Source organism: Adiantum capillus-veneris, chromosome 13 (genome assembly GCF_014529385.1).
Source record: "Adiantum capillus-veneris isolate H3 chromosome 13, ASM1452938v2, whole genome shotgun sequence".
NCBI classification, from domain to species: Eukaryota; Viridiplantae; Streptophyta; class Polypodiopsida; order Polypodiales; family Pteridaceae; genus Adiantum; species Adiantum capillus-veneris.
The window spans coordinates 84,472,362-84,495,849 of NC_140943.1; the positions used below are offsets into that span (position 1 = coordinate 84,472,362).

The 23,488-nt window shown below is 44.6% G+C and overlaps 1 protein-coding gene across 4 annotated transcripts in view; it reads left to right on the forward strand.

Moving 5' to 3' along the window:
* The first annotated feature begins 8,662 nt into the window (after nucleotides 1-8,662).
* LOC147444371 (uncharacterized) overlaps nucleotides 8,663-23,488 on the forward strand; it is a 28,073-nt gene continuing 13,247 nt past the window's right edge. For 2 of the 4 annotated variants that reach the window (XM_086527011.1, XM_086527010.1), the window contains exon 1: nucleotides 8,678-9,021. The gene's annotated coding sequence lies outside the window, so the exon portion shown is untranslated. Of the gene's footprint in view, nucleotides 9,022-23,488 lie in introns of all 4 variants that reach the window. The other 2 variants (XR_015190040.1, XM_086527012.1) reach the window with 2 other exon arrangements.

Here is a 23,488-nt window from a genome sequence, read left to right on the forward strand (position 1 = left end):
GTGTTATGCTTTTTGTTGCTCTCTCCACCCAAGCACTCTTGTAATTATCATTAGGAATCTATTCTAATGAAATGCCCACTATGTTCATGCTAATTTCCGCTACAAATAAGATTCTAGGCCATTAAATGTTACATTGGTATCAGAGCTCAAGGTTTCTCTTTTCTTGCTCAAGAAGGGAGGTCCTCAAGCTAGCTACAAATGGTTGGTATTATTAATTGCCTGTGAGTAAGTAGAATAGGGATTTTTCAGCCTTGCAGTGCGCCTGCCTTTGTGCAGTTAACGGGGCATCACCGTCGAGAGCTATGGTCTTAATAGTGGAGTCCTACGGGGCTTGCCTACGGCTTAACCACTATTGAGCTATTAGAAGCTTGACAGGAGCCGGTGCTGTTTTGGTGTCGAAAGACCCTCTCTTCTATTCCTTGCAATTAATGGTATTCGAGCCGCGGGTACAGTAGCTTGAGTGCTTTTTCTAAAGGGGTAAAGAGGAGTAGCAACTAGGGCTTGAAGTGCCAAAGTACACCTAAAAAGTTTACACCTAAAAATTGTTAGAATGGCTGACAATATTAAAGAGAGTGAAGTTAATGTTGATAACTTTGATTTTGCTCATGAGCAAGCTACTAATGATGCTTCAATGCTTGTTAATTATCTTGTTTCTAGGCTTCAACAAGCCATGGGCAATCCATCTCTCCAAAGTGAAGTGCAACGGCAGCTCCGTGCTCACGGGATTCTCCAAGCTCATCACCATGACGAGAGAACACCTAGGAAGCCTCCTTGTGAGACTACCAAAAGAGGTCTCTCTCCGATTCGGGAAGAAGAAGAGAATCCATATGAAGGGCTCAAGAACTTACTTCTTGATGATGCATCTCCTTCCCAAAGGAGAACTCAAGAGCCTCCACCGAAGGAACGAGAAAGAAGCGAGTCTCCCGCCACCTCGGCGGAGATGGCTCCACGAAGACGGCGGGCTAAACGCTCTCCATCACCACCAAAGCGGAGAAGACCATCACACTCTTCTCCACGCCATAATTCAAAGAGGGATGATAAAAAGCAAGAGAAGAAAAAGGCGAGAAAGAGGACACCCTCTTCTCCATCTTCTTTATCCTCTTCCTCTTATGAAAGCTATGGTGAAGACGACAAAGATCAAGACAAGAAAAAGGCGAGAAAGAGGTCACCCTCTTCTCCACCTTCTTCAAATTCTTCATCTTCTGAAGAAAGTGATGGTGCAACTTTTGAACCATCAAAAAGAAGAGGCCATAGGAAATCCTATGCCGCATGGAAGAGGTCGTCCAAGCTGAAGAAATTCAAAGAGGGAGGGAAGAGCATCTCTTTCCTTACCTATGATGGTACCTTTGGTGCTACAGACAAAGTTTTGGCCTTTATCCAGCAATTCGATGCGGCGTTTGGAGATGAGGGCTTCACGGAGTCCTCTAAGCTACGCCATGTAGCTATGCACTTTCAAAAGTCCGCCAGACAATGGTGGTCTAGCCTACGAGCCAACGGTGAAGCTCCACGAACATGGAAGGCTTTAAGAGCTTCCATTATGAAGCAGTTTTTGGCCACCGATGCCAAAGACAAAGTACTCACCGAATGGCGAAGCTTAAAGCTCTCTCCCAATGAATCCATCCACAAATATGTAGACAAGTTTTGGGACTTACAACTCAAAGCCACTGTCTTCAAAAGGTTGGATTTTGGAGAGCAAAAGCAACAATTTTGTGCGGGCTTAACCGAAGAAATGGCGGAGTATGTCAACTCCCAAAGGCCACGTACCATATCGGCGGTAATACATCATACTATGGTGGCCTCGCGAATCAATTTCCAAACGGGGGGTAAAAGAAATAATAAGCCCCCGGAAAACAAGGGTTCCAATGAGCCTAAGGGGAAGGACAATGTCCAAAAGTCTCCTAAGGGCAATTCCAACAAAGCTAAAGAGAAGGGAGTTTACAAAGGAAAGAATAAACTCTCTCCTGAAGAGCTTGAGCGTTATCGTAAAGATAACCGGTGTTTCAAGTGCGGCGAACAAGGGCATGCGTACCGCGCTTGTCCCCAAAAGAACAACCGCCAAGATCCTCCTAGAGCTTCTTTGGTTGAAATCCAAGAGGAGGAGATTCATCAAACTCACCACAAAGGATCTCCTCTATGCCATGCTTGGGGAAAGGTAAGAGAACATGATGCTTTTATTCTCTTTGACCCTGGTTCTACTCACAATTTCATATCTATGGAGTTAGCCACCAAGCTAGGCATACAATCCTACGAGATGGGAGATATCCTACCCGCAGACAGTGCCTTCAAGGGGCAAGAAGCTTCAGTCACTCCCTTAATCGGGAAATTGAGGCTTCATGTCCAAGGCTATGTGGACAAAGAGGATTTCTTTATCTCTCCTCTCAAGCATGAGGATGTAATCCTAGGGGCACCATGGTTTGACCGTCTGGCTGCCCATGTTAAATTTCCTGAAAGGAGAATCTCCTTTAAGTTCAGGGAAAAGGACATGTATATAGATGCTAGGGAGATGGGTAACACCATCCCCATTGTACATACACCAGCTTTCAACAAGTCAATAAAGAGCTCTATTTCCGTGTACATGATTTTTGTTAAAGATTCTCAAAATGAACCTAATGCTTTAGCAAAAGAAAATAAAAGCAACCAAAAGGAATTAGAGTTATCCAATTTTCTCAAGGGGTTTCAAGATGTCTTTATTGACGACATCCCTTGTGAGCTACCTCCTAAACGAGGTAATGACGACCATGCAATTGAACTTCTTCCAGGAAGTTCACCGCCTAACAAACCTCCTTATAGAGTTTCTCAAGCTCAACAAGAGGAGATTATGCGGCAAGTGCATGAGTTAATTGAGAAGGGCATGGTTAGGCCTAGCTCATCTCCATTTTGCTCACCTGTGCTATTAGTGCAAAAGAAAGACGGCACATATCGTATGTGTGTCGACTATAGAGCACTAAATAGGATCACTATCAAGAATAGGTTTCCCGTTCCACGGGTAGAAGACCTATTTGATAAGCTACAAGGATCGACCTACTTCAGTAGGATTGACCTAAAAAGTGGCTATCATCAAATAAGGATAGTTGATCAAGACATTGTAAAGACCGCATTTCGTACTACATTTGGTCTTTACGAATACATTGTCATGCCTTTTGGCTTGACTAATGCACCAGCCACATTTAACCGCTTGATGGAGAAGCTGTTCAGACCTCATCGAACCTTCACTGGAGTGTTCTTTGATGATATTATCATCTACTCTAATTCATTAGAGGAACACAAGCAACACCTCCAGGTAATATTTCAAGTTTTAAGAGAGAATAAACTTTATGTTAATCGAAAGAAAAGTGAATTTTTCTTGCAAGAGATTCAATATTTAGGTCACATTATCTCTCAAGATGGAATCCAAATGGATCCATCCAAGTTAGAGGTAATAAAAGGATGGCCTAAACCAAGGAATCTTCATGAACTAAGAAGCTTTATAGGTATGTGTGCATACTATAGACGCTTCATAGAAAAGTTCTCACAAATTGCGGGACCATTACATGACCTAACAAAGAAAAATGTTAGGTATACGTGGTCTGCTAAGGAGAACAATGCTTTCGAAAAGCTTAAAGAAAAGCTTATCTCTCAACCTGTGCTTACACTACCGGATCTCTCAAAACCATTTGAGGTCCAATGTGATGCTTGTGGTGATTGCCTTGGGGCTGTTTTGCTCCAAGAAGGGCACGCCATAGGCTATGAGAGTCGAAGGCTCGACCCTGTTGAGCAAGCTCTAGGCATATACGAAAAAGAACTCCTTGCAGTTCTACATGCCTTAGACTCATGGAAGCACTATTTATTGGGGACTCCTTTCATTCTGCGAACGGATCACCAAAGTCTTAAGTACTTCATGACGCAGACCAAGCTCTCCGACAAACAAATGAGGTGGGCAAATTTCCTTTCGCAATTTCATTTTCATATTGCTCACATTGCTGGCAAGCATAATCAAGTAGCCGATGCACTCTCAAGACGACCGAGAGTGAATGCGGTTTCCATAGCAACTCACAATGATCTATCTTCAATGATAGATGAGTATGCTATTGATCCCGATTTTAGAGATGTGATTTCAGCCCTTGCATTAGGGAAGAAAGAAGAACCATTTACTTTACAAGATGGTTATCTTCTCTATGGCAATAGACTATGCGTTACTAACTCACTACGTGAGAAAGTAATGTATGAATCTCATGCTCCCCCATATGCGGGGCATAGAGGGATTCAGTCTACCCTAAAGGGAATTGAAACATATTTCTATTGGCCTACCATGAAAGTGAACATACATGAGTATGTTTCCAAATGTGTGGTATGTCAAAAGACAAAATTTGATAGAGGGAAGCAACTTGGATTGCTTCAACCCTTGCCAATCCCTAATTCACCGTGGGAGAGCATATCCATGGATTTTATCTTTGGATTGCCTAAGTCTATCCATGGGAATACGGGAATATGGACGATAGTAGACAGGTTTAGTAAACAAGCTCATTTTATACCTGTCAAAAAGACTATCAAAGCCCATCAAATGGCAACCCTCTTCATTTCACAAATTTTTAAGTACCATGGCTTGCCAATGTCCATAGTGTCGGATAGAGATCCTAGAATGACCAGTAATTTCTGGAAGGGTCTCTTTGAGAATTTAGGAACAAGGCTAAACTTCTCTTCGGCCTATCATCCACAAACTGATGGCCAAAGTGAAATAGCTAACCTAACTATTCTCGATCTACTAAAAGCCTATGTAACGGAAGTAGATCAAAGATCCCAATGGGAGAAGTACTTACCCTTAGTAGAGTATGCTTACAATAACACTGTACATACTTCTACAGGAAAAGCACCTTTCGAGGTAATTGAGGGAAGATCAAAAAGTCCCTTACTACTTAAGGTACATGGGAAGATCTTCGCTGCAGATGAGTATAGCCGAGACCTACAAGAATCTTTCCAAAAGATTAAGGATGCTATCTCTATCTCACAGCAAAGGCAAAAGGCTGCTGCTGACAAGCACAGAAGAGCCCAAGCCTTTAAAGAAAACGATTGGGTCTTGTTAAAGTTTCCCAAGGCTCGATTAAGGCACACGACGGGCAAGAATCCTACGGGCCACCAAAAGTACTATGCTAAACTAGCAAAAAGGTACTATGGTCCCTTCCAGATTCTTAGGCCAATTAATGAGATGGCCTATCAACTTAAGTTGCCCAATCATTGGCTCATACACAATGCTTTTCATGTGAGCCTTTTAAAGCCTTACAAAGGAGAGCCACCTCAAGAACCAACTATTGAAGACCCACCGGAGATCGAGGACCACGAGGAGGTGCTGCAGCCCGAGTCCATTCTCCGACAGGAAGACAAGGTATTAAGAGGCGGTAAGACTATCAGACGATATCTTATTAAGTTTAAGAATTATCCTTTTGAAGATGCTAGATGGATGCAAGGCATACAATTAAAGGATAACCTAAACCTTGTCAATGCTTACAATGCTTCCCAAGAGTAAGCAAATGTACAAAATGTTAAAAATGAACAAAAATTTTTGTCTTATAAGACTCTCTTTTTCTTGATTTGTGCACAAAAATGAAGTAGTATGCATGCTTAGATCAAGTTTGTGGGACGACGTCTCCCAAACACCAAGTAGAGCTTGTCACTCTACTATGGAAGACTGATAGGACTAATGTGCAGACATGCTTGCGGCAGCCTCAGGCTCTCAAGCACCAAATGGACTAGTCATCCATTATGGAATGATGTCGTAGGGTAACATAGGGATCCTCTACCCGCTAAGAAAAGGACTCATGCATATGCTTTATCTTCTCTATACCATAGTCGAGGACGACTATGATTTCAAGAGAGAGGTAATGTCATAATAATCAATATCTAATTCTCCTAAATGATTTTCTCATATTAAACTGATCATTTAATGTGGGGAAGTGCCAAGGGAGAAAAAGCTAGAATATTGGTTAAGTTAGCAGACCGGCCACAGTAGGGATCCAAAGGAGGGAAAATAGGGATCCAAAGGGGGGGCCATCTGCAAAAGAGCCATGTGAAACAACGGGCTAAAAAGACCCTAAGGTTCAGCCCATTAAGACTTCCAAAATGCTAAGGTTCCAAAATTCAAAGGTTGTGTCCAAAGGTCAACCTTAGGGAAAATTGGATGCTTAGTGTGTGTGCCCAAAAAGTCTTTCTGCATCCCTACATGGGAGGGGGCGAGCCCCAAAGCTAGGGGATGAGAGAGAAAACCACACACACACACACAGGCTCCCTTTACACAAAGGGAATGAGGGACACATGTCAGCTCCCTAGGCCAGATGCCCACAAGGTGTGCCCAATTCCTATTGGAAGACCCTTGAAGTGGACCAATGAGAATTAAGCTAGAGTAAATCTAGTTTAATTAATTTAAAAACATTTAATAAAAGAAACCAATAAGAATTAAGTGTCCTAGAAGACTATTGGGCAGTCTCCCAAGGGGTCCAATGAGCATTCAGGAGCCCCATGGCTTGCCTGATTCCTATTGGCCAGAAGGCAAAGGGGTCCAATGAGAGTTTAGTTTAATTATTTAATTACCTAAAGCTCTCACAAAAGGGGAAAGGGGGACACATGTCAGAAGGCTATCACTTATGCTGCTTAATCCCTATTGGCTTGACCTGGGGAGGTCCAATGAGGCAAAAGCCAGCCTAACTTAGCAGCTAGGGCTCGCCCAAGAGAGAGAGGGGGCTGATTTTTGCTTGGCATTGACACACACACTCTCACACTTGACCATGTGTGAAGGAAAAACACTCTATCTCCTCCCAAGCTTTAATGGAGAGCTCATCACCTACTCCAAGCTTGTGAGATAGAAGCCTACATCAACACTCTCTTGGCATGTGGATGCAAATCCAACCAAGAGCCAAGCTTCAATGCATGCTCATCTTCTCTACCAAGCTAATTACTAAGCTAAGCTATGCTAATATGAGTGATTATGTGAGGAGATGTACTTCTTTCTCGTAAGATACTTCTTTTTCCTCTCAATCTACTCTCATACCCTGCTAGCTCTCACCATCTTCGAAGGTGTGTGAGGTCTTGGGTCTGAGAACGGGGATAATTCAAGTTGTGTTTGATTAAGTGTTTTGCTTGGTGTATGAAGCTTCCATCTTCATTGCACTAGCTAGTCTTGAAGGAACACAAAGAATTGTATTGTACAATGTCTCTCTTGATGGGAGAAACCATAATACAAAGCCTTTTGGAGGGGGGACCGGCTCCATGCAAATCCGGTCCTCAACTGTTGTCAATAGTTTAATTGCTCTCTCTTTTGAAAGTATTGTCGATGCTATCTAACTAGGTGTTATGCTTTTTGTTGCTCTCTCCACCCAAGCACTCTTGTAATTATCATTAGGAATCTATTCTAATGAAATGCCCACTATGTTCATGCTAATTTCCGCTACAAATAAGATTCTAGGCCATTAAATGTTACAAGTTTGAACCTTTTGTCTTCCACGATCTCAAAGGTTTATACATGTCGTCTCCTCTAGGCTCCCCTCCTCAAACATGCATTAATTATGTGCTTTGATCGTATATATAGTCCAGGACTTTAGCAGACCATCGCGAGCCTTCATCACCTTGTTTTTGCTTTGAGTTCACCCTATTTTCACTTTGGGTTCACACTGTGTTCATTCAAATTCGGTTTAATTTGAGAAAGGACGATGCATACTGATGACACACCAATGTTAGACAAGGGTGGATGGGTGATGTCAAGCTACTGTGGATGCTCACCTTCAATTTTTGCTTTCAAGTGGAGGATAACATTATCTTTGTTGAGCTGGGAGGCCAAGTCATGTCCACAAAACTGTGCTTTGCATTTGAGGTGTGTCCAACTCCGCCTAGTTAAATTCTTGACGCTCTGATTGGGTTGCTATACTAAAGGTTTCGAGTGACTTGGAGCGTTGTGTTGCCTTGTGTGACTAGGACAACCAAGCTCCACTACATCAACTCCGTGTAATAGAGAAGTATGACAACACCCTCATAACGGGAGTGTCAATTAGTCTAAAGGTACAGTGTTGCAAAAGATGGGGGTTAAGTGTATTTTTCACTCACTAAAATTGCCAAATCCCAACTAGATTCCGAGCTTGCCTTCAAGAAAGCTGGTGAAATTTTACATGTTCCCAAGTAAACACAGGCAAAGGCTCCAAACTTTAACCTAAAAAAAACCAGGAGATTTTTTTCTTTGGTATGTTTTGCGCCATGGCTAGTGCTCTAAGAGCTAGTTCACATGCATGCCGGGTTTGCAACTGGTTGGCAACCAGTTGCAAACTTTTCTTGTTCTCATGAGAGGTTGCGGTGAAAATACTCGCAATTGGTTGGCAACCAGTTGCAGCCCTGCTCCAAGGGGAGGGGGTGGAGCGGGTAGGGAACCGTAGAAGCGACAAGTGCTTTGTTGACTTTCTCAAGCCTGCGAAGGGAAGACACCAACCAGGTCGTGCACTTTTCGAGGCTAGTGTACTGAGAATAGGAAATTCCTCAAGCTCACGTGAACACAGAAGTTGCCAACAGCTAGTTGCACAAAAGTTCGCAACCTCGCGTTCATATGAACAAGCACCTAAGTTCTTCAAATTTCAGGAGGACAATGTAGGCCCCTTACCCTTTTCGTGATATGAACACAATTCTCGGACGCCTTTTTACTCGCAGCAGAAGTAGCGTACTGGTTTGTCCACGCCATAGCCAAGGAAGAAAAGAAAAAAGATCAACGAAGATTCTCTCTCTCTCTCTCTCTCTCTCTCTCTCTCTCGCTCACACACACACACACACACACACTGCCGCCGCTTTGGTCTTGAAAGTACACAGAGATACTCTTGTACCATTGCACAGAGTTGCACGCACAAGACCTAACTTCTCTCTCTCTCTCTCTCTCTCTCTCTCGCGCGCGCGCGCGCGCGCACACACACACACACACACACACACACACACACACACTCACTAGGAGTCATTGAAACAACGTCTGTCTACAGCATTTAAACATTGTCCACACTTCGAGCCAGACAGCATCTTCAGGTAAGCAACTGCTGCATTCATTCTTTGCAAACGACAAAATTCTATTCAATTGGTGGCAGCTGTGGTAAGATAGCATATATATAAATGTGACACTGGGAGTTATGCGCAGAAAGTAGAGAGTATGTTCTAGAGATACTTGTCCATGAGGAGCATGGATGCTATTGTTATGCCGAGGGAGGAGAAAGGTTTGGGTATCATTGACCTGGAGATGTCCAAGCTCATTGTCAGAGGTGTGGATGCCCTTGAAGGCGGACTTTTTGATATAGTTTCATTGATGCTCCCCCATGTACAGCTCTTGCATCTACCTTCATCAATTCTGCGTAATTGAGATAAGATATGGTATGATTCGTCAGCAGGCCGTATGTTGGGAGGAGGTTGAGAGACAACCATTGCTCTGAAATGCTTATGAAAGAGCTCAGAATGGCCTTCAGCTACGTGAGAGGACTCATATTGATTGGGTTGATGGGATGCAAGCCTTGCTCTATCTATGTCTTACTTGTCCAAGGCTATGCTGATATATACTAAGTTTACTGGTTGGTAGTTTGAAGTTCGGAGAGGGATTGCTATTCGTATGGTTGAGATTGAGACAACTATCCCATATGATTGGCATGTAGCGATTCGTGGTGAGATGACTGTTGCTCTATGATGGCTGGTAGGGGTATGTTGATAGTCACAACCATCCTCCTCGACACGGTTTAGGGCTCCTTGGCCAACGCCACAACCATCCTATCTGACACGGTAGAGTTCCTTGGTCTTCTCAGCCTTCGAGGGTCGATGTCACTACAGATTGAGATTTTAGGGGTTGGAGCCTCCTTTACCATTCTTCTAAAAGATGAAAACGCCATCACGAAGTTGCACTACTTTTAAACTAACAAGAATACTGCAACAAACCAAGGTTTGTCATAGAAAATGTAGACATAGGTTGAGTTTTCACCACTCAACCAACAAGATCCTTGTCTTAACTTGAGACAACAATACTGTCCACATACAAGATAATGATTAAATTATCACTATCTAAAGAAGCATATAGAGGTTAGCATCAGCATCGAACAAATAGAATAGGATCAGCGACAGGACTTACAGGTTGATGTATAAATCCCCTATCCAATAATTTACCTAGTTGACGCTCTAGCCACAGTTATCGGGGAACAGAGTTTATAGGGCCTGGAACGCCGGAACAGGCTGCAGAAGTAGGGAACGTCCTGGAATGTCTGGGCGTTCCGACAGGCAGGCACTCACTGGAATGGCGGGTTCGGAACGGACCGGAACACCTCGGAACGGTTAGTTAACGGCCAGTTCTCAACGGGCAGAAACGGGCAGATTCTCAGAGTCTTCTTTCTGGTAGTCCTTATAAATTGCCCCCCCTCACCCCTTTCATTCACACGTGCAACAAGCTGTCAAGCTCTCTCTCTCCCCCTTGCTATCAAGTTCTCTCTCCCTTGAGACTTGCTCTCAAGCTTTACCCTCAAGCCTCAAGCTCTCAAGCTCTCTCCCTTGGGCTTGCCCTCAAGGCTTGAACGGAGTCAAGCCTCTCTCTCAACTTTCAAGCCCTCTCTCTCAAGCTCTCTCTCTGGTATATGTCACCTTCGGTTTTTATTGTAGCTCCTTGGGCCTTGCTGGCCAAAATTAATCGAAAAGTGTATTTTGCTCAACGTTATGGTTCAACTTTCAAGTCTTATCTTTGACTTCTACTCTTGCAATTATTTGAGAGCCCTAATCTGTAATTGCGTGTGTTATTGTGTATAGGCATTGTGTATGTACCATGACTGCGGCGCCGCACATCACATTCAACTTTTCAAATCATAATAAGGTCGAATTGTCTTCAAATCGTGTTTTTTGTGGGTACTAGAGTCAAAGGACTCTAGTACTACTTGTATTTAAACACATAACGCTAAAAATTGCATTATTTGGGTGTTTTTTAAGCCTCTTGTCCCGTGTTGTTCGCCTTCCGGGCCCGTTCCCGTTCCCCCGTTTCGTAGGGAGGCCCGACGGCGTTCCCGTTCGGCGTTCTGGGTAACTATGGCTCTAGCACCTCATTAACGATATGGAAACTTATTTACAAGTTGTGCTCCTTACACAAGGTCTATCACATGATCCTCATACTTCTCGAGAGAAAGTGTAGGTTGGAGATCATCCTTGAGAAACAAGTGCTCAAACTTAGCAAACAACTTACTATAAATATCCAAGTTCTTCGAGGTGGAGTTAACATAGATGATCGGCATTTAGACTTCTCGGTGTAGCTCTCTTTTTGACTTGATGTGGATTTGGGAGATGAGAGGGAGAGAGGAAATACCACTCTCAAGGACAAGTTGAGACACATTATCTTTGATGAAAAGCGTGAGCCTATCCCAATCGATAATGGGTTTAAACCTATGGGACCACTGTATGGCCAAAATGACATCGATTCTTGTAAGGTCTAAGACTACAAATTGAGGAGTAAATTGTGCTTGTCGAATGACTAAGTTTGACATCATTACATGAGCATGAGAGAGAGAGAGAGAGAGAGAGAGAGAGAGAGACGCCTAAAACCTTGCACCAGAAGAATGGGAATAAATATAGTGTAAAGACGTGCATGCTTCACCAGTCCTCTTGTTCCAAATTAATAAGCCGTCTACTATTTGCAAGACTTTCTAAAGCTTGACAAGTCGCCTTATCTTCCTGCACTTTATCTCTCAACTGGTACATGTACCAGGAACCATAATCCTTTATGACTGCTTAGATCCGCATGACAAAACGATACCAGGCCACATCCACATCGATAAACATATGGGAGACAAGTGGAGGAATCACGGCTTCAATCAAGTTTTGGAATGCCTTGTGTGAAAGATATGTTATTAATATGCAGCAACCGCTTACGGGGAAGCGAGGAATCTGCATCCAATGCCTCAAAATGGACCAAGAGCCAAAGAGGAAAATGATCAGATAGAGTAAAGAAACGATCAGTCCTCATATCACATGAAAACATATCATATTGCGGAGTGCCCAGTACATACCACTGATCCAATCGTGCTCTATATCCAAAGTGAGCATCATGATTAAAAGTATAACCCCGCTCCGAAGAGTAAGTACTCACCCACAAATCCAAAGCACGTGTGTTACTGACCATAGCATCCTAAGAACGTTCAGAGCTCAACATATGCGAGTGGCCAATTGTATTGTCCGTGTTTGCAGGTGCATTATTAAAATCCCCGCACCTAAATGCATGCGAACGCAAGGGGTATTTGACCAAATCTTGCCAAAGATAGTTCTTTGTGCCGAGGCAGTATAAGCATAAACACTAGCAAATTCTAGAATATCCCTTGCACGAGACATTGAACAACCGTCCAACGCCCCTCTGGGTCATTATGGGCCAAAACCGGCTGCAATTCATGTTGTACCATCATTAAAACACCCGAAAAACAGCTAGTACCAGCATAAGCTGTAAGGATTCTAGGTACTAATCCTTAATTAAGTACTTAAACTCATGATTAAGACTTAAGAAACTTGAACTGAACTCAGAAACAAGACTCAGAAGACTCTGTGTTTGATTGATTGAATGACTGCTTGAAACTGAATACAATAGGCTCCTTATATAGGAGACGAAGAGACACAAATGAAAAGACACGTCTCCTGGTGAAGAGGCATGACTTTATACGTAAAAACACATCCTTTCGGCGAAGAGCTACAACCATTGGGCGAAGAGTCGCACCCGTAGAGCGAAGGGACGTGACCAGTCATCGAAGGAGTGTGGCTTTTGGCGAAGAGACGTCTTTTGGGCGAAGGGGGGTGACCATCCAAGCGCAGGGGTTCTCCTTGGCATGGCACTTTGCGCAAATAGCCACATATTGAACAGGCTGCCCCTTCGAGCTCGCACCTCTTCCTGATGGCGTGCCCCTTTGTGCTCGCACCCTTGGGGGTATCAAGTAACACGTCTCCAGCAGCAGCAAACGGGAACGTTTTCTCTCTCAAGCGGCAACTCGTCAAATGCCTTACGCTGGACTGTTTTGGTTTACGTAAAGAAAACCCAGCAGCGTTTCAGTTTGTTTTCACGCTACTTGATAACCCCTAATTTAAGTGGCCATTAAACCCAATGTGGGTGCCCAACTTGGCTGGCCAACCCAATTAATAAAAAAAGACCATTTGAAAGCACCCCTTCAAATACACCAGCAAACGAGATGCAGCGCTAGAAACTTCTCCACGCCTGGCTGCTAAAATTTTACACACTGGCTACTGAAATGTCCCTTCGCGTGCATTCAGTATGTCAATACCAATACCCAACATTAGTAGCAACAGTACCGATTAGCATCAGCATTAGCATCATTGTAGTAGCATTGTGCAAGAATAAAGAAAGTACTTGCTCTGGCAACAGAGCAAGGGGCCCTTGAGGGTTGGGAACCGACATCCCTCTCTCTCTCTCTCTCTCTCTCTCTCTCTCTCTCTCTCTCTTTCTTTCTTTCAGTTCAGTTCAGTTCTTTCAAGTGAAGTAAAGTGTCGCTTGTGTTTGTGTGCGGAGTACTAGATCCGAGCAAATCCTTATTCTCTTCCGCTGCACGTGACACCTCATGATCATAAGTTGCTGGTTGAAGCGTGGGATAGAGTGGTTCACTCATATAAAGATGCCCTGCTTGGGTCGACATCTGTGTCGTTGCCGATGCATCAAAATCCACCCCAAGGAACGCATATGGAATCCGCTTTATTGATTGTTAAGTATGGAGGTGGATGTGCCTATGGGAAATTCTACTTGATGATTGTGCCTCGTGATTCTCTTGTAAATATTGTACAGATGCATTCTCCTCTTAGATGTTTTACGCGTAATCTGGCATTATGTACATACATATAAGGCAGATATAGTGGTATTATAGGAGCATAATCAGCATAACATCGTTGGTCAATCATCGTATTATGCAGGATTCTGGATTGCTTATGTCACGATTGTGACTATGTTGCAGTATTACATACACTCCTAGTTGCAGATACGCAAAGTGTAATGCCAAGGAGAACCCCTGTGCTTTGATGGTCACACCCCTTCGCCCAAAAGACGTGTCTCTTCGCCAAAAACCACACTCCTTGGACGACTGGTCACACCCCTACGCTCTACGGGTGTTGCTAATTGGACTATTTTCTTATTTTTAATGATTAAATCTCTTTTTTAGGATATTTTATTATGTGCACTAAGAACTGTTAAAAAGATTGTAGCTACAGGAACTGCCATCAGGAACGGACAATTCTGATGTGTCATTTGATGGGTGACGGTAAACATCGCGAAGGAGTTTCCGTAAGTTCGGTGGAAAGGGCCGGGTTACGAGTGCCTCTGATGCGTCACATGATGGGTGACGGGTGCATCAGTAAGGGGGCATCGCGTAGGCTAAGGAGGAAATCCGAACTGAGTAAGAAAGTACGCGTAAGAACGCAAGCACAAGAATAAAGATGGGTTCAATGAAGCTTTTTGCGAAAAGCAGGAACAGTCGCGGGAGGACAGATGTTTTCCCGCGAGGAGTCTGTGTCTGCATTGCATCTGTGTCGTGTCCTGCACCCGGAGACGCTTGGAATGTGTCCGTGTAGCATTGTTTCCATTAACTAAGTGAGTTTTTAAAGTTTGAACAGGTTCACACTTTATTTTATTAAAGTGGCCAGTCACTTTTAAGTGACCAGGCCTTTATTAATAAAATAAAGCAAGTCTCTAAAAAGCGAGCGCTAATAGCTATGCAGGGGGCTGAAAGCTGCGATTTTTCTCTCTCCTCTCTCTAAAAAGCGCCAGCTGCAGCGATCCTTCTCTCTCCTCTCTCTAGGGCGCCAGGGCCCTGCTTTTTCGGCCCTATTGCCGCCGGGTGTCAGACCCTATAAAAAGGGTAGCCAGCGTTTCAGTTTGGAGAAGCCGGAAGCAGCAAGAAGTGCAAGCGTTGGGATTCTGGACCAGAGATTGGCGACGGAATTTGCAAGTGCTCGTGTGACGACTGAGTACGGAGGTTGATTCTTCGAGCAAGGAGCGACAGGTATAAGGTGTTGATACGCATTGAGAATTGCTGCTTTGTGTGGTTTGTTTTGCAGGAATCTCCCGTCTCACGGGAAGGCCCTTCATGGGAAGTACGGCTTCACGCCTAAGTTCCTTACGGGAAAGTACGGCTTCGCGCCTAAGTCCCTCACGGGAAGGAACGGCCTTGGGCGCACGACCTTCGGGTCTAAGACTACAGAACGGAGGGGTTTCCTCGGGTTCTCGTGCTTGTATAAGAATTCTCCCTGAATAAAAGAATACTCTTAACGGGGGGGGGGGGGGGGGGGGGGGGGGGGACCAGCCCATCTTCTGGTCCCCAATACTGTGTCGATCTTCTCCCTTCTCTCATGTTTTCAAAGAATTGTAATTTTCAGATTTTCTAAGTGCTCGTGTACGCTCCCGTTTTGTGACAGTGGTATCAGAGCTCGGACTCCTCTCTTTCTCTGAAAAGAAGGACGATTCCGGGAAGAACGGGAAGAACCATGTTGAGCCAAGGGAGAAGCGTTGAAGAGGAACTTCAACAAATGCAAGCTCAGCTTGCGGAGTTGCAACAAATTTTACTGTTGCCGGACGTCCAAAAGCTCTTGGGCGGAATGAAGAAAACGAATGGAACTGATGCAGTCAAGCATCCAGACAACATTGTTGGCGTGAGACCACAGGAGGCAAGAGAAGAAGAACGTGCCGAGGTGCACAAAGGATCTTCGGATCGGAATGAACAGCCTACTTCAAGGAAAGGCTAGGAAAAAGCGCTCTCTCTGCTAAACGAGAGCAAGGACATCTCTATCTCATCTCCATCTTACTCTCCTGATTATACTTCTACTTCTTGATCATCTCGTCAGAAGAAGGAAGCAGCTACTACCGCCATTACCATACATCAACCTAAAGATAAGCCTCGATTCAAGAAGCAAGGTTGCAAGTCTCAACATCGCATGAGAGTCTTCAAATCAGGCGACAAGGACATCAAGTTCGAAACCTACAACGGACGGAGAGACATCTCCAAAGCACTGTCCTTCATTAGACAGTTTGAAGTCGCCTTTACCAATGGGCACTTCACAGAAAAATCCAAATTACGCCATGTGGGGATGCACCTCAAGGAAACGGCAAGTAATTGGTGGTTAGCCAAGATTCTGGAAGGTTCTCAGGCCAGAACTTGGGAGAGCTTCAAATCTGAATTTTATGAACAATTTCTTCCGCCTGACTTCAAGCAGGACATATGGAAGGAATGGGACTGACTTGCCCAGAAGGAACATGAAAGAGTAACGACTTATGTGGACAAGTATTGGTGGGTTCTTCTGAAGGTCACTCCCTTCATGAAGATTGCCGACGAGGAAAAGAAAAGAAAGTTCGAAGCGGGTCTCCAACCGCAGCTTCGAAAGAGTATGAAGGTGTATCCGCATGATACTCTTTAGAGGATGATGGAGTCAGCAATCATTGCTGAGGATTTGCACTCAACTGGGACGCCCAGAAAGATGGAGCATAGCACTTACCGTGCAAGACAAAGAGGGGTCTACGATGACCAAGGGGGCCAAGGAAGAAAACGTCCTCCATTGAGGGACGATGATCATTCTAAGAAGCCAGAGGGCACTGGCAAGCAAACTAAGTACCTTTCTCCTACTCAACTTCAAACTTTCAGAGAGGAAGGAAGATGCTTCTACTGTGGCGAGAAAGGACATATGAAACCGGATTGCCCGCTAAAGCAGCAACGGCAAGAACTAGCCTCTACAAGGCAAGAGAAAGCAAGGAAGGAACCCGCACCACCAAGCTCGAACTCAATTCCAGATGTTCAAGGAAACACAGAAACAGAGAAAGGGAAGCGTCAACTTCTGAAGGGCTGGGGGTCTTTGAACAACCAACGAGTACTGATTCTTGATGATCCAGGATCCACGGATAACTTCATCTCCCTGGATACTGCAGAACGTTTGTGCCTTACACCGGCTCAGCTTGGCACACCGGTTACATCCGGATCGGCATTTGAGGGGTTGACAACCAATGCAACTCCCGTGCAAGGACAACTCAATCTTCGGATTGGCGAGTACAAGGACCGCGAATCATTTTTGATGGCATCCATCGAGGGATGTGATATCATCTTGGGAATGCCATGGCACTTCCACATGACACCTATTCCCGATTATGTGGAAAAGACCCTCACTTTTGATCATGGGGGTAAGAAAATAAAGATTCATGCTGATGCAGGAGATTGGCAGTTCCCAATTGTAAGCCATATCTCCATTAAGAAAGAAATGAAGAAGTGTGTTTCTGCTTACTTGATTTTTGCACGTGAGAAGAGTAGGGACTCTCTCTCTAGTTTGGAAATTAAGCGTCTTCAGTTTATTGAAAAGTACAAGGATTGTTTCACGGAAACACTTCCTGATGAACTCCCTCCGGTACGCCTGGAAGATCACCGCATAGATCTCATACCGGGTAGCTCGCCTCCCAATCAACCCCCTTATCGGGTGAGTCTTGCTCAGCAAGAGGAAATTTTGAAGCAAGTCAACGAGCTTCTAAAGAAAGGGTTAGTACGGCCAAGTGCTTCACCCTACTGCTCTCCAGTTCTAATGGTGCAGAAGAAAGATGGCACGTTTCGAATGTGCATAGACTATCGGTCTTTAAACAAGATCACAATCAAGAATCGCTTTCCAATCCCTCGGATTGATGATATACTTGATAAGTTGCAGGGTGCAAGTGTCTTTAGTCGCATAGACTTAAAGAGTGGGTATCATCAGATACGGATCGCCCCTGAGGATGTCCATAAGACTGCTTCCGCACAACCTTCGGACTATATGAATTCTTGGTAATGCCTTTCGGCTTGACCAATGCTCCTGCGACGTTCAATCGCATGATGGATTGCATTTTTAGCCCGTATCGAGCTTTTACGGGAGTATTCTTTGACGACTTACTCATCTTCTCTAAGTCAGAAGAGGAACATCGGAAGCACTTGGACTTAGTGTTTCAAGAATTGCGAAAGTATGAGTTGCATGTGAATGCAAAGAAGAGCGAGTTCTTTCTCTCAGAGATACACTATCTCGGCCATATAGTCTCTCACAATCAAGTGAGTATGGATCCTGCCAAGATCAGAGTGGTAGAAGATTGGCCTATTCCCACTACGGTACATGATGTACGTAGCTTTCTGGGATTATGTTCATATTATCGAAGGTTTGTCTGAGGATTTGCTCATGTAGCAGGACCACTTCATGACTTGACAAAGAAGAAGATTCCTTTCAGATGGGGATCGAGACAACAAGGAGCTCTTGATCGGCTCAAGTACTTGCTAAGCCATGGACCTATTTTGATAGTGCCTGACTTAAGGAAACCATTTGAGGTTCACTGCGATGCTTCAGGTGATTGCATCGGAGCAGTGTTAAACCAAGAAGGCCATGCAGTGGCTTATGAAAGCAGACGGCTTAAGGATGCAGAGTTGCATGCATCAATCTACGAAAAGGAACTCACGGCTGTGATTCACGCCTTATCCAACTGGAAGCACTATCTTCTAGGAGCGGATTTTGTGATCAAGACTGATCACCAGAGTTTGCGGTATTTTCTTACGCAAAGGAAACTATCTGAGAAGCAGATGAGGTGGGCAAACTTTTTGTCTATGTTTCACTTCCAGATCCTTCACACGGTTGGGAGTAAGAATGTGGTCGCAGACGCATTGTCTTGGCGGCCAAGGGTGAACGCTATCACTTCGGTGTATCACCAAGAATTAGAAGCACTACCGGATTTGTATCCGAATGATCCAGACTTCTCCACCGTTTGGGGAAAGCTACATCGTGGAGAGAATGAGTTTCCCTGTTCCATCCGGGACGGTTATCTCTACCACCATCAGGCCCTATGTGTGGCGGAACCATTAAGAAAGAAGATCATGGATGAAGCACACGCTTCGCCTTAGGCGGGTCATCGGGGTATTCTCCCTACGACCTTAGCAATGGAAAGATATTTCTTTTGGCCTAGCCTTAAAGCAGACATTGATAAGTATGTCAGGGAATGCTAGGTTTGCCAAAAAGTGAAGTATGATCGGCATAAGACGCTTGGGTTGCTACAACCTTTGCCTGTGCCTAATGAACCTTGGGAAAGTATTGCCATGGACTTTATCATGGACCTCCCTAGAACTCAGACTGGAAATGACGCGATCTGGACCATTGTGGACAGGTTTAGCAAGCAAGCACACTTTATACCAGTCAAGAAAACGATAAAAGCAGACCATATGGCTAGGGTCTTCCTGGCACAGATCTTTAAGCATCATGGAATGCCTAAGTCAATTGTGAGTGATCGAGATCCTCGCATGACGGGAAATTTTTGGCGTGCCCTGATGGATAATCTTGGTACAAAGCTGAATTTTTCATCTGTCTACCATCCTCAAACTGACGGGCAAAGTGAGATAGCCAATTCCACAGTATTGGATATGTTAAAAGCTTACGTGTCAGACTGGCAATCTGATTGGGAGAAATATTTGCCTCTTGTCGAGTATGCGTATAACAATACCATACACTCATTGACGGGGAAAGCACCTTTTGAGATTCTCTATGGTAAGCCTTTGCTTCCACCCATCCTTTTAACTAAGGATAAGATCTTTGCAGCAGATGAATTTGTCCGGGATTTGGACACCGCCTACGGGCAAGTTAGGAGAGCTATTCTACGCTCTCAAGAAAAGCATAAGAAAGCTGCAGACAAGCACAAAAGGAATCTAGACTTAACAGTCGGACAGTTAGTCTTACTCAAGTTTGAGAAGGCAAGACTTAAGAAACAAGCGTCTTATAAGGGGAAAGTGGTAAAACTTTCTACCTGTTATTATGGGCCGTTTAAGATTACTGAGCGAGTGAATGATGTCGCTTTCCGATTAGAGCTACCGCCTAATTGGAAGATCCATAATGCTTTCCATGTGAGTTTACTCCGGCCGCATGTGGGACCGCCTCCGAGCCAGCCTAGCGCTGAGGAACCTCCTGAGGTTGAGGAAACAGAAGAAATACTCCAATCGGAGCAGATAGTAAGTCATCAGGAGTGGTCTCTCAAATCCGGAAAGATAACACGGAAGTATTTGGTTACGTTTAAGAACTATTCGAATCTAGATGCTCATTGGATGACGCAGGAGGAATTAGCAGCTTATCCCCAGAAACTGGAGGTATATGTCCAAGCACTACAGTTGACCTCAACTGTTTAGAAGCCAGAGGGATGTTGCTAATTGGACTATTTTCTTATTTTTAATGATTAAATCTCTTTTTTAGGATATTTTATTATGTGCACTAAGAACTGTTAAAAAGATTGTAGCTACATGAACTGCCATCAGGAACGGACAACTCTGATGTGTCATTTGATGGGTGACGGTAAACATCGTGAAGGAGTTTCCGTAAGTTCTGTGGAAAGGGCCGGGTTACGAGTGCCTCTGATGCGTCACATGATGGGTGACGGGTGCATCAGTAAGGGGGCATCCCGTAGGCTAAGGAGGAAATCCGAACTGAGTAAGAAAGTACGCGTAAGAACGCAAGCACAAGAATAAAGATGGGTTCAATGAAGCTTTTTGCGAAAAGCAGGAACAGTCGCGGGAGGACAGATGTTTTCCCGCGAGGAGTCTGTGTCTGCATTGCATCTGTGTCGTGTCCTGCACCCAGGGATACCTGGAATGTGTCCGTGTAGCATTGTTTCCATTAACTAAGTGAGTTTTTAAAGTTTGAACAGGTTCACACTTTATTTTATTAAAGTGGCCGGTCACTTTTAAGTGACCAGGCCTTTATTAATAAAATAAAGCAAGTCTCTAAAAAGCTAGGGCTAATAGCTACACAGAGGGCTGAAAGCTGCGATCTTTCTCTCTCCTCTCTCTAAAAAGCGCCAGCTGCAGCGATCCTTCTCTCTCCTCTCTCTAGGGCGCCAGGGCCCTGCTTTTTCGGCCCTATTCTCGCCGGGTGTCAGACCCTATAAAAAGGGTAGCCAGCGTTTCAGTTTGGAGAAGCCGGAAGCAGCAGGAAGTGCAAGCGCTGGGATTCTGGAGCAGAGACTGGTGACGGAATTTGCAAGTGCTCGCGTGATGACTGAGTACGGAGGTTGATTCTCCGAGCAAGGAGCGATAGGTATAAGGTGTTGATACGCATCGAGAATTGCTACTTTGTGTGGTTTGTTTTGCAGGAATCTCGCGTCTCACGGGAAGGCCCTTCACGGGAAGTACTGCTTCACGCCTAAGTTCCTTACGGGAAAGTACGGCTTCGTGCCTAAGTCCCTCACGGGAAGGAACGGCCTTGTGCCCAAGCCCTTTACGGGAAAGCACGACCTTCGGGTCTAAGACTACAGAACGGAGGGGTTTCCTCGGGTTCTCGTGCTTGTATAAGAATTCTCCCTGAATAAAAGAATACTCTTAACGGAGGGGGACTAGCCCATCTTCTGGTCCCCAATACTGTGTCGATCTTCTCCCTTCTCTCATGTTTTCAAAGAATTATAATTTTCAGATTTTCTAAGTGCTCGTGTACGCTCCCGTTTTGTGACAATGGGTGCGACTCTTCGCCCAATGGTTGTAGCTCTTCGCCGAAAGGATGTGTCTTTATGTCTAAAGTCATGTCTCTTCACCAAGAGACGCGTTTTTTCATTTGTGTCTCTTCGTCTCCTATATAAGGAGCTTATTGTATTGTGTTTCAAGCAGTCATTCAATCAATCAAACACAGAGTCTTCTAAGTCTTGTTTCTGAGTGCAATTCAAGTTTCTTAAGTCTTAATCATGAGTTTAAGTACTTAATTAAGGATTAGTACCTAGAATCCTTACAATGGTATCAGAGCAAATTTTTTTCCCGGGACCCAAAGGTTGTGAGCCTCTCACCCTCGCCGCTACCCTCTCCCCCCCTTCCCGGAGTTACATGGAAGCAGAAGAAAGATGGAAAATACACAACCCAGCATGAGGTAACCCGAAACCTTCTCTTCTAAATAAATAAGTAAAGCAAGAGTAGGAGATGTGTGTTGAGGCATACCGGCTGCAATTCTGGAGTATGCCTCTCCATCAAGTGGGGCCTCTTCGCGTGGGGGACTATGTTGAAGACGATGATGTCGACGACTGGGTTGTATGTCGAAGATGGGGAGGTCGACGACGAGGTCTATGTCGAAGACGATGAAGTCGACGACGAGGTACTAAGGGTCTTTGTGGTGACGATAAATTTGATGACGGTACTTTGTCGAAGACGGTGAAGTTGACGACGGTTCTGTGTCGAAGATGGTGATGTCTACGACGGGTACTGTTGGTTTATGTCGACAATGACGACGATGGTGATTGACGATGACGACGATGGTGTCCTCGTCAAGTCCGGGACTGCGATGACGATGACGAAGGTGTTGTCGTCAAGATAGGGATCTGCGATGATGATAACGAAGGTGTCGTTGTCAAGATAGGGACTTCGATGACGATGACGATGTCGATAACGACGATGGTGTCGACGACGACGGAGTCAAGGCTGAAAACTGAAAACGCTAGCTAGATTCTCTGCTACAAATCTGCTACTGTGGCGGTACTGCGGGGCTGATCTACAACCGCTTCGCTGGGTGGGGCTGAAATGCAAAAATGCGAGCTGATCTGCCTGAAATCTGAAAATGCTAGGCTGATCCTGTACTAGATGGGGAATTTGGTGAGGATCTGCAACCAAAGGATGCGGGTTCTCACGAGGCTAAGGCTTAAAACTGAAAACACCACGCTGATCTGGGTCTTCTTCTTCTTGAGAAAACACTAGGGCTCCTATTGAGGTGCTGCCTGCCTGTTGGGTGCTTGCCTCCTTGTGTCCCTGCTTCTTCCGAGTGCCCAATAGGTTTCTTTTATAGATCTTTAGCAATTTGCCCTACCTACTTTTCCAACAAACTTACAAAAAGAATTCCAAAATCACTTTTAATAAAATGACTTATAAGAGGTGGTTCATGCGGTAAAATGCTTGCATGATGAAATGAATGTTCTTGTGCAAGAGAGGGTATGCAAGTGTGACTGGCATGGGTATGCACGTCCTGCTAGAGGCTCAGAAAGGTGTCGGGCTCAATCCTAAGCTAAGACTCATGCTAGACTATGGTAGAAGTGTGTCCACGTGGTGCAAGTGAAGTGCGCACGTGACATGAGATGCAGATGCTTCCACGACTTCTCCCATCCAAAGCAGGTACATAATTTCTTGAGACAAGTGAAACACGAGACTTGCAGTCTTCTTTGGAGTTTTCCAACCATCAGTGGAATCTCCCATTTTGGCTTTACCTTTGGTATCAGCCTTTGCAGCAGGATGCACATTAGCCAAGCTCTTAATTTGGTCTTTACCTTGTTTGACGTGCATGTTTTCATTAGAATCCCCCATGGTTGGCCTCACAGATGAAGAGAAGGGAAAGGCAACACGAGTTCCAACTGTAGGAATAGCAGAGGGTGGCAATTTCAACAAAGACTCTCGGCATTCGGATTGCATACGGCCAAATTAAAACATGCACCTACAAACTTTCCCATTTGAGTTTAAATGGCCTTTTGCCTTCCATTAGATCACCAAGAGTCAACCGTAATTCCTGA